The sequence below is a fragment of the Artibeus jamaicensis genome, unplaced genomic scaffold, assembly GCF_021234435.1.
Source record: "Artibeus jamaicensis isolate MK-2021 breed Jamaican fruit bat unplaced genomic scaffold, CSHL_Jam_final scaffold_1689, whole genome shotgun sequence".
Classification (NCBI taxonomy): domain Eukaryota; kingdom Metazoa; phylum Chordata; class Mammalia; order Chiroptera; family Phyllostomidae; genus Artibeus; species Artibeus jamaicensis.
Genome location: NW_026522029.1, coordinates 6,164,063 through 6,180,060, shown reverse-complemented (window position 1 = coordinate 6,180,060; position 15,998 = coordinate 6,164,063). Strand labels below are relative to the sequence as shown.

The 15,998-nt window shown below is 49.6% G+C and overlaps 1 long non-coding RNA gene across 1 annotated transcript; it reads right to left on the bottom strand.

Annotated features, from left to right (window-relative positions):
* Positions 1 to 3,495: 3,495 nt before the first annotated feature.
* On the bottom strand, positions 3,496 to 6,677 carry LOC128625997 (uncharacterized). Its single transcript, XR_008389872.1, has 4 exons — positions 6,593 to 6,677; positions 6,015 to 6,182; positions 5,307 to 5,489; positions 3,496 to 3,732 (listed from the first exon to the last, which is right to left on the bottom strand). It is a non-coding gene; the product is annotated as an uncharacterized LOC128625997 (long non-coding RNA).
* Positions 6,678 to 15,998: the final 9,321 nt, after the last annotated feature.

Genomic DNA, 15,998 nt, shown 5'->3' with positions numbered 1-15,998 from the left:
TCTCCTATTTGACCTTCTCAGCTCCTTCTTTCCCCTCCTTTTCTTCCTCTCCTCCCCCTCCTCCCCCTCCGTCTCCCAGTACCCACCCTGCCCACCTCCCTTCCTGGTCGCCTCTACCTGTTGTCCTGAGCCTTCAAATGCTCACCGAAGGGGTCTCTCCCAATTTCAGGAGCCAGACCTGCTGGTGAGAGGAGCCAACGCCACGAGGAGAGCCAGGACAGAGCCAGGGGCCACTTTCCTCCGCCTCACTGGGGGATGGGACTGCATCTCTCCCCTACTGGGAAGGCTGCGAGATAGAGTGGAAGACACAGGCCCTAAGTCACAACCCCAGATCCAGCAGTTTCTAGCTGTGTGACCCTGAGCGAGTCACTCTACCTCCCTGGGCCTCGGTCTCTTTGTCCAGAAGAGTGGGCATAGGAACACCTCCAATCTGAGAGTTGCCTTAAAGACGCAGACAGTATCTGGCCCCTGACTGGCCATCAGTAGAGTGAGTCCATCCCTTCTCCTCCCCTCTCCTTTCTGTAAGTCAGGAGTGGGGCTCCCTGATGATTCATGGCTTCCTCGGACAAACAGCCCCAGCTGTTTGGTACCGGGACCCATCTGTACGACACCCCAGTCCCTGCCCAGATCTCAGAACAAATCAACTTCTGAAGGGGCTTCTGTGTCTGCTCTCAGGCCTCTTCTGGGCCGGGCCAGGAGACCACCAGTAAGAGTCAACTGGGATCAGACTCTGGGAGTAGCCGTGGATCAAAGGAACAGAACTCCCATGATCGCCAGGGTCTCCCAGAACCTGTTGACAGTTGGTTCATTTCACCTCCTTTTCTGAGCCCTAGAGTACTCCACCCTCAAGCAGCTGATGCGCAGACAGCTGGCCCCCGGCCTCCATGCTGTCCCTGTGCTGGACACTGCCACCCGGAGTCTGCCCTGCGAGGAGTCTGCTCCTCCAGGCAGGAGAGCCAATCAGGCTCCACTTCCTGGAAGGATTCACACCTGGCCACCAGGGCATGCACACCTCCAGGTGGTCAGACCTCTGGATATTTTCCAAGGGGTGCCCCTGGCTGCCCCCCCGCCATCCTTGAGAAAATGCAGGGACTATATAGAGCCTGGAAAGTAGCTTTTGAAAAAAATTTTAATGTGCATTCAAAAGGTTTTCCGGAATAAAAGCCTGATAATGATCAGTAACATTAACATAATACTTTGAAGTTTCTGCAAAACTTTTATCCATTTAAACCCTGTCAAAGTAAGTTAACTACTATCATAAATGACCCCAAAATTTCAGGGCCTTCACATGATGAAAGAATGTGTTGTTCTCATTGCATTTCAGTGCAGATGGGCAGAGACAAGGGGAACTGGATCCTGTGCAGACACGGGACCCAGGCTCTTCTCTTCTTGTGGCACTTGCCACCCCCCAGAACCTCCAAGTCCTTCCCTCGCAGAGCCCTGCAGGGGGTGACGGAGTGCGGAAGGTCCTGCGGAAGGTTTCCGTGGGCTGGGCTGCAGAGCGAGGAACAGCGACTGCACCCACGTTCACTGGCCAAAACTCAGTCGCACGGCCCGCCTGATTCCAAGGAGGGAAGGAGACAGCAATTGGTGAACAGCACAGTCTGTGCCACAAAACCTTGACACAAGTATTTTTTTTCCCCAAAGCAGAAAACGAAGGCTCAAAATGACCAACAGGCCCAATACCACTGTCAGTAAAGGGGCAGATGCAGGGCTTGAACCCAGGTCTTCCAGCCTCAGCCCACTCTTTCTCCATGGCGAATCTCTCCCACCTACGGGTACGTGTAGCCCAGCACATTAGTGCATCTAAAAGATGACTCAGGTTTTCCCACTGGTTATTGTTTGTTTGTTTGTTTTGTAAATACCAAGAGCCCTCTGCTCTGCCCACTGTTTGTCTTCGGATCCCCTGTATCCACCGCAATGCCCCATAGGAAACCACTAAATGCTTGTCGAGTGATTTATTGGTGAGCTGGGAGACTGGCAGTTGTGCCCAGCAGAAAACCAATGTCTCTAACTTTATTATGGACAGTGTCCTGAACTTTTTCTTGGCTCCTTAATTTCCAAGTACAATTTCTTTTCTAAAGAATCTCATCTCTTGGTAGAACAACAGCGAGGGGGCTTTGTCCTCGCCCGCGGCAGTGGTAGCAGTGAGAGCAGGATCAAGACCCAGGTCCATGGAAAGGAGAGATGAAGAAAAGTGTCGGGACTCAGGAGAAAACTCTTCACCGAAACCGAATTACGAGTTTGCAGCCAAGTCTCAGGCTGCAGAAATTCCTCAGGCTGCGCAAACTCAGGCCACCATCAACACAGAGGAACAAGAAAGCGCCTGAGGGTGCAAATCGGTCAAAAGAGCAGACGGCTTGCATTTCGGCTGGTGCCCTAAAGGACACCTCTTTACATGATTGTCACCTGCTAAACCCGGAGAGACAGACCCACAGGCTTTGAGAGTTCGATGACCTTCAGAAGTTAAGGACAGGAGCACTCTCTGGGCAAACAAGGGGACTGCACTGGCCCCCTGGGTTTAGTTAACACCACAGCTGTTCTGTTTGCAGGAATAAACAGACCCCCCCCCCACCAGGGAACCTGCCAACACGTTCATCAGCCACTTCCTATGCAGCAGACACAGTGGCTGCAGCCGCACGTTCATGACCCAGGCTGCGGTGTGGAGACAATGCCCCGGTGTTCGGTGATTGGAAACACAAAATGCTGAGCGGTCAGGCCCTCCACCGCTGTTCAGGCACACGGGCTGCCAGCCTCCAGGGCAGCCTAAAGGCCACCAGGGTGTCACCAAGCCTTTGGGTCTAGTCATCGCTTGCAGCAGCGGGCAAAGGGAGGAGGCAGTCCCCTCTCTGACCCTGGAGTGACACATCCCGACAGCAAGGAGATGGCCTCTCCTGCTAGCCAGAGAGGCAGAGAGAGGCCAGGAGCCCGGAAGCCCTTTCCAGGCTTCCTTGCCAGCCATCGGCACTGCTGACAAAGCGTGAGTAGCCACCACACTTTGGGGACGAAGTGCAGGCCAGCTTCCTGGGGGAAACCCTTTCCACGCTGGTTCCTGGGCTCAGCCCACCCCCAAACTTCTCCTTCACTCATTCAGTCAGCACAAAGTTATTGATTTCATAGTCTGTGCCAAGCATAGGGCTGGGTGCTAGGGACCCAGCGAGATCCAGGCCACATGTGGCCATCAGCTCCCTGGAACTTACATTGTTGTGCATGGAAAACAAAGGTCAACTGGTGGTTAAACACTCAATCTCCTAAAGCAGTAAGGATTTTAAAGGAAGTAAAACAGAGTCTGGTGAAGGAAAGGTCAAGGGTCAGAGGGCTACTTTGGACTTCGAGGTCAGAGACGCCCTCTCTGAGAGCTAAGAGGAGAGGAGCAGCCGCACGAACAGTGGGGAAGGCTTGCCCCAGACAGCAGCCCCTTGGGGTGGGATCAGAGAGGTCGAGAGTTGGGAGCGGCAAAAGGTCAGTCAATCAGTCAGCAAATGTTTACTGAGCACCACCCATAATCCCCTGAGGGCACCGCAGTGAAGACACAAATCCCTGCCCTTGTTTGCGCCCGGGGCGGGGGACACACAGCCAACAAATAAATGGATAAACAACCGCACATTGGGTTGTGGTCAGCGCTCTGAAGGAAATGTGGGCTGTAGAGCACGCCGTAGATGGGACAGAAAGGCAAGGCCACCGCGCAGGAAAGCAGAGCTGGAGGCGGTGACAGACGAGCCGTGGGGGAACCTGAGGAGCAGAGTACAGAGCCTTTAGTTGTCAGATCAAGTGCGGGATACCTGGTTACATCTGAAATTCAGATAAACAAACACTGCATGGGCATGCTCGTACTAAAAATGATTCATTGTCTATCTGAAGTTCAGTGTTAACGGGGCGCCCTGCATTTTTATTCCCTCAATCTGGCAATCTAAGAAAGAGAGAACGGAAGGTCTGAACATGCTTGGTGAGCATGGAGGCGACAGGGGGGCGTGCAGCGGGAGGGGAGAGGCCAGGGCCCGGTGAGCACAGTGGGCTCTGATCTAGGGGGCATGGGAGCCCCGGGAGGATTCTGAGCAGCTATGGGAAGGATGGAAAGAGGAGGCGCAACATTGCTACCCTAAGCATCCCCCCTCCAGAAGAGTCAGATGGAGGAGATCAAAGATCAGACTTATCCCAGGGCCCACTATACTAACCCGCCACTGTGCAGCCACACAGAGGAGAACTAGGGAGTTAGGGGACCACAACTTGGATGGGACCGCACGCCCTCTGACTTCCCCTTCTCTCAATCTCTCCGGGGCTCTCTTCCATCAGTGGGGGTCCGCTGGTTAGTCGGGGTGTCCAGAGCTCAGGCCGTCTCTGTGTCCTGATCCCCCAGGGGGAGGTTTACGTTAGACAGCCCCCCCCCTTCTCTTGACCTGACTGTTCTTCTGTCAAGTTCGGGTCACGACAGTGGGAAAGGAGGAGCTGGGATTATCTGGGGTCCAGCCTCTATGATCGACTCCTTCTTCGTTGTCAGCAGGTCTGTGCCTACAGTCTGGGCCCCTGGTGCTCCAGCTGTCAGCTTTTATCAACAGCAAGAGTAAACACAGGCAGATGCTGGCTGTTCCCAGGATGCTTTGTAAAGCTTCTCACACTGGGCTTGAAAAGGAACACTTTCTGGGATTGACTCAGGAGGTGATTCTATAAGAATCCTGATTCCAGCCAAGAGGGGACAAGGAAAGAGCTGGGACGAGGGGCCTGTCCCTTAAGGACATGAGGAAAGGAAGTTTCTTTAGGGCCTCACAAGAAGCTTCAGATCTGTTTCTGATAGAGGCATTCAATTCCAGTTTCACGGATGAAGAATCTTCTACAAAGAGCATTGATTCAGGAATTGATGGGAGAAGCATAGATCTACCTAGAAGGCATTCTCCAGTGATTTGTCTGTCTTTGGCTTTGTCCTATAAAGCATCTACTTGAACAGCTTGGCTGAAAGCATGCCATTGGGGTTTACAGATGACCGCAAACAAAGGGGTAGCGTGATGTGTGTATGTGGGGGAGAGAATGCAGAGCCAGCTGGGCAACCTTGGACAACTTGCTTAACCATTCTGAGCTGCAGTTTCTGCATCTGTACAATAAATAATAAATCCTGCCTCTTTAGACTGTTCTGGAGATTTACTGAAGCACCTATTCCAATGTCTGGCACAAAGGACACCCTCAGTAGAGAGTAGTTCCCTTCCCTCTATTTTGTCATCTGTAAAATGGGGACAATAAACATATAAACCCAAAACCCAATGGACTGGATAACTAATAGACCAGAATTAAGAAAACACACACTAATTACTCACATGGAAACAACCGGGGCCCTTCGGCAGATGACTGGATAAAGACAGATAGGTGGTGCTCATGCGCAGTGGACCGCTCCCTGCCCTGAGTTGAAAGACTGCCATGTGGGACGACGTGGAAGGCTCTTGAGAATATCGTGCTTGGCGTAGTAAGTCAAGAACCATACATCTTCACTCACGCCTGGGCTATAAAACGGAAAGCAACAAACAAGACAGACAAACAAGCAAAGCTCGTAGACACAGACAACAGTACAGTGGTGACCAGAGGGAAGGGGCTGGAGATGGGCAGCAAAGGGTAAAGGGGATCAAACCTACGGTGACAGAAGGAGGTGAACACACAATGGTGAACTTAACTTTGGTGGTGAACACACAATGTAGTCACACATGTCGCCTCAATAAGTGAAATAGATTTTTTAAAAGAAGCTGCACGTTAATAAGCCATGCAATTAAAAATTAATGACAGCGCAGAGAATGCAAGCTTGATATCAATTCCAGTGAAAAAGACCCAAGAGTTTTAATTAGCCACGAGCTCAGCTTGAAACAAGAGTGGGGCTCGTTTACCACGAGAAGCTTATGCAATCACAGGTTATATAATATTAATTAACATACACTGAGTATTTACTATGTCCCAAGTGATATTCTACGTAGCGCACTTTACCCATTTAATGCCCCCAGTGACCCTACGGGCTGCTGCTTTTATCACTAGTTTACCGATGATGAAAGAAATGGAGAGGTTCGGTGAACTGATGGTGGTCACACTTGGTAACAGCAGAGCCGCGCATGTTCAGGCCGAATCTGGAGCTCCCCGGTCAGTCCTGAGCACTGTATCAGCCACAGCCACGTGGTCCCCATGCTGATGGCACCTCAGGCTTCAACTGTCTGTGCCCACAGGAGGGGAGGTGAAGGGTGGCGTGGCTTAGAATTAAGCCGCTCGCCCGGGCCCAGGCTCTGAAGGCCCAGCCAGGACACCCAGACATCCACATCGCCCTTCAGGACACCTGACTGCCGGCTGGGCAGAGACTCTGTGCCCTGAGGGAGGGCCTCAGTTACCCTGTTGCCCTTGAATTGTCATATCGCTTCCCTCCTTCCTCTCCCACAGCCCATTCAACCGATCCCCCCCCAAGTTGAATGCCACCGCCATTTAAAACGACGGTACAGAAGAATGCGGCAAGCTGGGTATTTCTTTGAAGTCTCTTATCTTCTCTGAAAAATGCATGCAAATTTTGTACTTTCCTCCAGACACTATCTGGGTGTGTTTTAATATAAAAATAATATTTTAAGTGACTTACCACTGAGTCAAATTGATAGTCTAGAGTGATCAACCATGGACTTCCCGCCGCTTCACAGAGCTCTCGGCACAGAGCTACCTGTCCTCAGTTTGAAAGCTCAGGCCTGCAGATGCATATTTCATAATATGCAAAGATGGCCGGAGCCCATCAGCAGGTGATAAAAGCAGATTACGGAGCGGTATGCACAGTAGGATTCTATTTTTAGATCCTGTCTGGAAGCTTCCGTGTGTACCAAAATGTTAACAGAGGTTATCCCTGGCCTGTAGGAAAGTTTTCTTTTGCTCTTTTTTGCTTCTTATCCATCATACAATTTTCCTACAATGAGCATGTGTGTCATTTGTGGGGTGGAGTGTGGGGGTGGAGTAAGGGGTTTTATTGCGGTAGGTTCTTTTGGAGGGGGGTAGATTTGCTTTGTAAGATTTATGTGTTCACAGCTGCCTGAGTTTTCCGGACCCTCGCTGCAGCAGCTGGACCTTTCGGACCCCGGAGCAGGGGAGCCGAGCCAGCTGAGCACACCACGCACACCACTCTCTCCAATACCAAACCGGCGTCTCACCTCGCTGCTTGGTCAACTCCGCCTGTTGTGACCTTCAACATCCCACTGCTCCCACACACCCATCTCGCCTCCAGGCTTGCTGTGGGGCACCCGAACTGCCGGTCTCCTGCTCTGCTTCGTCTTAAGGCAAAAGGCTTCCGTATGCTGCCCCCCAGCAACCAACCCCCAATGTAACCCGGGTCCCGCCACCTCACCTCCAGTCTTCACGCTGCCAGCTCACACACACCACGCAGCGAAGTGAAGGCCTCTCCACGCGGACTGGCCTCACGCCGATGCTGCCGGCATCTTGTCACAGCTCACTGCACATCTGGGACCTTGGCTCAACTCTCAGCCTCTTGCTTAGAGGTCACCCCACTGCACGTTCAGTTGCCCAACTTTGTCTCTTCCCAGTTCTAAGGTTTCGATCCAGGCTCCCTTCCTAACACACTCATGACGTCACTGATCTTAATTATACTTGTTGCACAAGTATCACCGGTACCTACACTGAGCACACACTAAGAACTCTATTTCCACTATCTTTAATTCTCATAATAATCCTCTAAGGTAGATTTCATAGTCCCCATTTCACAGATAAAGAAACTGAGGCTCAGGGAGGCTGAGCGAAGTTTAAGATCACTGGTCTGATTACCGCTGTATAGGAGTCACCCCAAACTTTGGGTCTTAAAACAAGTCTTATTCTGGGGGTTGACTGGGCTCCGCTGGCCAATTCTTGTTTGAGGTCACTCAGGAGGCCGTGATGAGAGGGTGGCTAGGGACGGAGTCAATGCAGCGATGCCTCACCACGCCCGTGTGTGTGGTGGATGCTGGCTACAGGCCAAACACCCACGGGGGGCGCTCCATAGGGTCTCTTCACTGGGGTCAGTTTGAGCTTCTGCACAAGATGTAACTGCATCCCAAAGAGGACAAGATGGGAAAAGGCGTGGCATTTTTTTGGTTGTGTCTCCAAAGGCACACAGCATCACTTCTGCCATCTTTTACTGGTTGTGGCAGTCACAGAGCTCTGCCCAGGTACAAGGGAGAGGAGAAAAGACCCCAGCTCTCGATGGGAAGAGTGTGGTCACGCTGCAAGAAGAGCAAGTGGGACCAGCTATAGCGTGGCGGCCATCGTGGGAAACAGCAATCGACTGTAATCGCACAGCAAGGAAATTTGTAGACAGTCCTTGAACCCACGTCATCTAGCTGCAAAGCCTGGGCGCTGAACCCAGTACGCTGCCACGGGGGACTCGCCACGCCTCCAGCTTTGTGACAGGAACACAGAATACAACACACCATGAAGACACTGACTGATGCGTGTGAACAGAAGGGGGAAGCCAAGAAGTTGAGACTCCCAGAAACACTATCCCAGGATTCAGCGAACAGTTGAGGATACTTAGCCTGAGGAAGACAAAACTGGAAAGTGGCATGACAGCCTCCTCAAGTACATTAACGGCAAACACGTGGCAGAGGGAAGGCAGACTGTGTGTCCCTCCTCCCTCCATAGCTCCAGCCCCCACGGCTGTGGGTTTGCCTCTTGGCTGCACCTCTTGGCAAACAGGTTATCCTCCCTGGGCCCCTTCTCCACATCTGTAAAATGGAGACGACAAAACTGTCTTCCAGGGTCGCTGTGAAACTTGAAAACAACATGTGGATAGCAACCTGGCATTCAGTGAATGCTCAACAAATGACAGCTGCTCTCATTGTTGTCACCGTTGTTGCTGTTTGATGGAGCTACTTAGCAATGAGATGACTGCCTTGTGGAAATGAGAGGTCCCCAGAAAGGACCTGTCCTTGGCAATGAGAAGGATCTGGACAGAATGTGGGACCAAAAGCCAGGGAGCTCTGGACCCCTGCCCACCTCAGGCCCACCAGACATGAAGTCCAACCCAATGAGACCTCTGTGTCCCTCAGGTGGACTTGGCCTTGAGGCCTGCTGGGACACCGGCCTCACTGGGTACAAGAGGTCACAGGGAAAGCAGAAGGCATGGGGCTGGGAGGGCAGCACCAGACCCCTAGAGAGGGGTGGACGGAGAGAGCAGAGGCAGCCATTAGCATCATAAAGACGGCACCGGGTTCTGGCATCCTTCATCTGGATGGGCTCCATCTACGTGGGGTTCCGGGGGCAGTCTCCCCTCCCCAGGGGAGTGAGACTGAGTTAGGGTCTAGGGCCTCGGGTAAGATTGGCGACCTCAAGAAGCACTGACTACAAATCAGGACACCAAGACCCAAATCGGATTTCATACAGCCTAGCAAACAGCACAGGGGCAAGCGGGGAGGGGGGGGGGGGGGGGGGGGGGGGGGGGGGGGGGAGGGGGGGGAGGGGAGGGGAGGGGAGGGGGGGGGGAGGGGAGGGAGGGGAGGGGAGGGGAAACAAACACCAATCTGTACAGCATTCAGTACGTGCCAGGAGTGGCTTTAAGGCTAACTCATTTAGTCGTCACAATGGTTCCATAAAGTATGTATCATTACTGTCCCCATTTTCCTCCGGGGACACCATCGCACAGAGAGGCTACGTTACTTGCCCAAGTTCCCACAGCTGCACAGTTGTCAAAGTCGCACTGGAACCCAGGAAATGTGGCTGCAGAGGCGTGATCCTCACCACTCCCCTCTTCTGCCTCTCTCCGTGAGAAGAAGAGTGCTAGCCAGGTGCACATGCCATTTAATTTAATTTACTGGTTAAAAGTAGTGATTCTCGCCCAAATTTCACAGGAGGAAAACAGAGGCTGAGGAACAGAGAAGCAGCCCCAATGTCAGATAGCCGGTGGGGGAAATGAGGGAGGGCAGGGGCCCAGGGCTATCAGCCCTTCCAGCTACACCAAGCCCTCTGTCTAATAGGCACGCGGACTTAGGACGCACCCGAGATGCTGGGCACTGGGGATGCAGAGCGGCAGAACCAGCTGATTCCCTCTGCTCCCTCTGGAGGCTGTGACCGAAGGTACCCTGGCCTGTCTTGGGCTGAGTGGGCCAAAGAGATGGATGTGTGTTCAGATCTCGGGGTCCGTGGCAGGGTCTCCGCGCTCTGACAGGGACAATGTCCCCAAGACAGCAGTTCCCTCCTCCCACCTGCCACTTCTCCCCGACAAATGCAGCCATGCCTGGGCCTGGTGTCGTTATGATAAATTCCTGTCTGATGGTAAAATTCTCAGGCCCCATCCCTGTCCGCCTATTAAGCTGCAAGACCTTTCCCTGGCTCACGAGGGAAAACATCAGAGAAAGAGGAGAAAGACTGGGTTTCCAGAACATTAAACTTCCATTGCCACTACTGCCTGCCAATCTCCCTCCTAATCACCTGAAGACAAGAAAGCCAACAGCCCTGGAGGGAGTGAGGGTGGGGGCTGGGTGCCTGCTGACCATCCTTGTCTTTTCCTCGGGAAGGGACCTTAGAAGATCCATTCATCCCCTGTCCTGACCCGGCCCAGACTCCCGTCACGCAGAGAAAGAAACCTGGCCCAGCCGAAGGGACAACTCTCCCTCCTTATTTGGTGACTAAAATATCAACTAGAGTTTATTCAAGAGCCAGCAAATATTTAGTGAGCGCATTCCATGTGCCAGACACTCCAACCCTCTGTCTCCAAAGTTTATAATCAGGGGTTTGAGCAACAAGGACCAAGGAAGGGAGGGGTGCTCAGATCTGAGGATATAAATGCCAAAAACCTTTCTCCCCGACCTCGACGCCAGCAACCCACAGAGCACGCGTCCTTTCTGCCTCCTTTTCTGGCTGGACTGGACCGGGGGAAGCCTCACGTGCGGCAGCAGGCTGACCCGACACAGAGGTTCAGTGGAATTCATCCAGCGGGGGGCAGCAGCGAGCTCACTGAGCTGACCGTGCATTTAGGAGACTCGGTCACTGTGCCAACTTGGACACGTCACTCAACGTCAGTGATTCTCAGTGTCATTATCTGTAAAATGAGATTAATACCACCACCTGGCCTTGGCAGGTGTGGCTCAGGGGGGTTGGGCGTCGTCCCACAAACCGAAAGGGTGCCAGTTGGGTATCCTGTCAGGGCACAGGCCTGGGTCGCAGGCCGGGTCCTGGGGGTGGGGGGGCCCTGCAGGAGGCAACTAACTGATGCTTCTCTCACACACTGATGTTTCTCTCCCTCGCTATCTCCCTCCCTGCTCCCTCCCTGTCTTTCTTTTTTTTTTTTTTAGAACTGAGAACCATTTCTTTTTTTTTTTTAAAGATTTTATTTATCTTTAGAGGGGAAGGGAAGGAGAGAGGGAGAGAAACATCAATGTATGGTTGTCTTTCATGCGTCCCCTGCTGGGAACTGGCCTGCAACCCCAGTATGTGCCCTGACTGGGAATCGAACTGCAATTGTCTGGTTCGCAGGCCCGTGCTCAATCCACTGAGCTACACCAGCCAGGGCTCCTCGCTGCCTTTCTAAAATAGTAAATGAATAAAATATTTTACAAAAATAATAATACCACCTACTTCCTGAATTGCTCATTCCACTCCAGCCTCTGTAAATAAGCAGTCACCACACTGCCCTCTGTGAGTCTATTGTAGAAGAGGCACACCAAAGGGAGTGGCCCTAGGGCATGGGGAAATGCATCCTTTTTTTAAAGATTTTATGTATTTATTTTTAGAGGGGAAAGGAAGGAGAAGAGAGGGAGAGAAACATTAATGTGTGGTTGCCTCTTGCGCGCCCCCCACTGGGGACCTGGCCTGCAACACAGGTATGTGCCCTGACTGGGAATCAAACCAGTGACCCTTTGGTTCATAGGCCGTTGCTTAATCCACTAAGACACACCAGCCAGGGCAGAAATACACCGGCTTTTTACACCTGCTGGTAGTTGTGTAAGTTGCTACACCCTTTGGAGAGGTGAAGGGAAGTCAGCAATAAGTGTCAAAGAAAACTCATTGTATTCACCCTTTTCCTCCAAATCTTCTTTCCAGAAATTCGCCTTAGGTGTGGGAGAGGATACATGTTATAACACTGGTCACCGTAATGTCATTCACAGCCATTCCATTTTTATTGTACGATGCATACAGAAGGCGTGTAGAACACATATTTGCATTTTTAAGTTGCCATACTAAAAAAATAAACAGCCAAATACCCAACATCAATCTTGGATATTCAAAATATTCGCAACACCTTCGAAGCCCCCTAATGCCCTCACCCATTTCACCTGCACCTCTTCCCCTCTCCAGGAACCCACTACCCACAATGTTGTGCTAAATATTCCCTTTTTTCCTCTATAATTTTAAAATTTATTTATTTATTTATTTTTAGAGAGATGAAGAGGAAAGAAACATCAATGCGCCAGAGAAACATCAATCAGTCGCCTCTCGTACGCAACCAACCAAGGACCTGGCCCACAGCCCAGGCACATGCCCTGACTGGGAATCGAACTGGCAACCTTTCAGTATGTGGGATGATGCCCAACGAAGTGAACCACACCAGTCAGGGCTCCTTCACTGTTTTAAGCCACGCTATGTGCCTTTTTTTTTAATTGATTATGCTGTTACAGTTGTTCTATTCCCCCCTTCATTCCCCTCCACCCTACCCCCCGTCCCCACCATTACCCCCACTTTAGTTTATGACCATGTGTCTCAAGTCCTTTAGATTCTATATTTCCCATGCTATTCTTGCCCCCCATCTATTTTCTATCTACTGTCTATGCTACTTATTTTCTGTACCTTCTCCCCCCTTCTCCTCCTCCCACTCCCCTGTTACTAACCCTCCTTGAGATCTTCATTTCTATGTTTCCACTCCTGATCTAGCTGTCCTCTTAGTTTGCTTTTGTTTTAGGTGTGGTTGTTAATAACTGTGAGTTTGTTGTCCTTTCACTGTTCATGTTTCTTTAACTTCTTTTTCTTAGATAAGTCCCTTTAACATTTCATAGAATAAGGGCTTGGTGATGATGAACTCCTTGAATTTGATCTTATCTGAGAAGCACTTTATCTGTCCTTCCATTCTAAATGAAAGTTTTGCTGGATAGAGCAATCTTGGTTGTAGGTCTTTGGATTTCATGACTTGGAATACATACCTCTTTGCAGCCCCTTCTTGCCTGTAAGGTCTCTTTTGAGAAATCCGCTGACAGTCTGATGGGGACTCCTTTGTAGGTGACTGTCCCCTTAGCTCTTGCTGCTTCTAGAATTCTCTCCTTCATTTTAATGTTGGCTAATGTAATTATGATGTGCCTTGGTGTGTTCCTTCTTGGGTCCAACTTCTTTGGGACTCTCTGAGCTTCCTGGGTTTCCTGGAAGTCTATTTCCTTTGCCAGACTGGGGAAATTCTCCTTTATTATTTGTTCAAATAAGTTTTCCACTGGTGGCTGTGCCTTTCCCCCTTCTGGTACCCCTATAATTCGGATGTTGGAGCGTTTAAAGATGTCCTGGAGGTTCCTAAGACTCTCCTCATTTCTTTGAATTCTTGCTTCTTGACTCTTTTCTGTTTGGCCATTATTTGCTTTCTTCTGGTCCACTCCATTGATTTGAGTCCCAGTTTCCTTTTCATTGCTATTGGTGTCCTGTGCAATTCCATTCATTTCAATTAGTTTCGCCTTCATATATTTGTCTAATTTGTGGCTATAATCAACCAGCTCCGTGAGGATCCTGATCACCAGTGTTTGAAACTGTGCGTCTGAGAGTTTTGCTATTTCTTCATTGCTTAGATTTATAGGCTCTGGGGCTTTGAGATCTTCTTGAGCCATTTTTGGTCTGTTCTCACCCTTTAAGTGTAAGGAACAGAGCCTTGGACTCCCAGGTCGCTGGGTTGTGACACTGCATGTGGGGGCGTGGTCAGAGCGGGGAAATGGCGGCCCCCTCTGCTGTTTTGCACCGCTGGGTAGGAGCAGAGCCTTAGGTGGTTCACCAGGGCAGGGCCACTCAGGTCGCTGGGTTATGACGCTGTATGTGGAGGTGGGGTCAGAGCAGGGAAATGGCGGCGCCCTCCCTGCCGCTTGCCAATGGGACCCGCTGGGTCCCGGTCCAATCACCCACTCCCTCACTTGTCTATCCGTGCACAAATGCGCGACCACAGTCAACACGCAGCCCTGCTCCCTTGCTGTTTCCCCGCGGTTGCTCACTTGATCACTCCCTTGGTCGCTCACTTGGTTGCTCACTAGATCCAACCCCGCGCCTGGATTCCTCGCGCCTGAGTCCTTCTGACCGACTTTTCCTATGCAACCCCGCTCCTCCAGCCGCTGGTTTCGCCCCTTACCGGTCAGGCTGAAGAATTTGTTGTTAACAGACTTCCGAAAAGTTCAATTTTCTGTGTTCTGGCTATGTTTTCTGTTGCTAATATTTAGTTGTCTCTAAACTTGGTTGTGTGAGAAGGCACAGCACATCCACCTATGCCTCCATCTTGGTGGAAGTCCGCTATGTGCCTTTTTCACAAGAAAATTTTCACTTTTTCTATTTTTGCTATCTAAATATGCTTGACTTGTGTATTTTTGCCCATAATTTTAGTTCTAACTTGATTTTAACCCCACAAGTTAATTTTTATCACCTTATACAATCAACATTTATTTATAGAGTTACCATATTCTTTCTTCACCGTTCATTCTTATACTTCTGGGACCATTTTTCTTCTTCCTGGGATAGATCTGAATGAGTTCCTTCAGGAAGTGTCTCCTGGTGATCAATTCATCAGTTTCGTTTTTTAAAATATTTTAAAGTCTTTATGTTGCCTTCATGTTTAAGAGATCATTTCAGTTGGAATAGAATTCTAGCATAGTATTTTCACTTAGGGCTTCAAAGCTACCCTTCCATAGTTTTCTGATTCCCAAGTTGCTATTAAGAAATAAGTCATAGGTGGAGTTATCATGGCTTTGTAGCTAATTTATCTTTTCACTGTGGCTATTTTTAGGGTCTTCTCTTTGTCTTTAGTGTTCTGTTTTCTACAAAATGTGAGTTTCTTTTCCTTTTTCCTGGTTTGAATTCACTGGGCTTGTTCAAGTTAAGGACTGGTATCTTTTATCACAACTGGAAAATTTTTAGTCATCTTCATTAAAATTTCTCTCCCATGCTGTCATTCTCGGACAGTCCAACTCTATGTATGTTCTGTCTCCTCACTGTCCTTTACGTCTGCTAACTCTGTCATAGCTTTGCTTTCTGTTATATTCCAGGTAATTCTTCAGAAAAACTTCCAGATCACCCATTCTCTCTGCATCTGTGTCTAATTTATTATCACATCCATTGAGTCATTAATTTCCATGATTATACTTTTTATTTTCTATAAGTTGTGTTTGTTTCCTTTCTATTTTATTAAATTATTTGACAGTCTGTTGTTCCATAATTCTATATCCAATAATATTCTCTTTTAGTACATAAACAAATTAAATACATTTATCTTCTATTCTATTTGGATAAGTAAAGTCATTAGTCTTTGAGGAATTTGTTGTTTATACTGAGTCTCACTAGGGTAATTTATTCCCACATGTGTTTGTTGAAGTTTGAGTGAAGTCCATGTCCCTTGAACTTTGTGATAATTCTCTGAGGCTGAGGTTTAACTCTTTTTTTTTCATGGAGGATTTGTTTTTGTTTTCAAGCACTGGGGGTTCTCAATCTAGGACATTTTAAATTTTCAGAATGTAGTTTTGGGTAAATTCAGATTTAAGTTTAGGAATTCTCCAACAAAACACTTTCCTTTATGTTTTTTCTTTTATTCCATCAAAAGTTAAGGATGACCAGCAAGTATCTTCACCAACTTTTCTTTATATGGAGTGTGTTTTTCCTACTTCCCTTACAAGGAGGTTTCCCCTTCGGGGATCCCAGCTTTGTGTGAGAATTCAGCGGGAGCCCTGGGCTGCATCTGCCATCTGCCATGTAGACAGCTGTATTACCCATTAAACCCCATTTAGGCTCCAAGACAAACACTAGCTCTACAGCTCACTTATTCTTTTAAAGTCATACTTCCTTGTTTT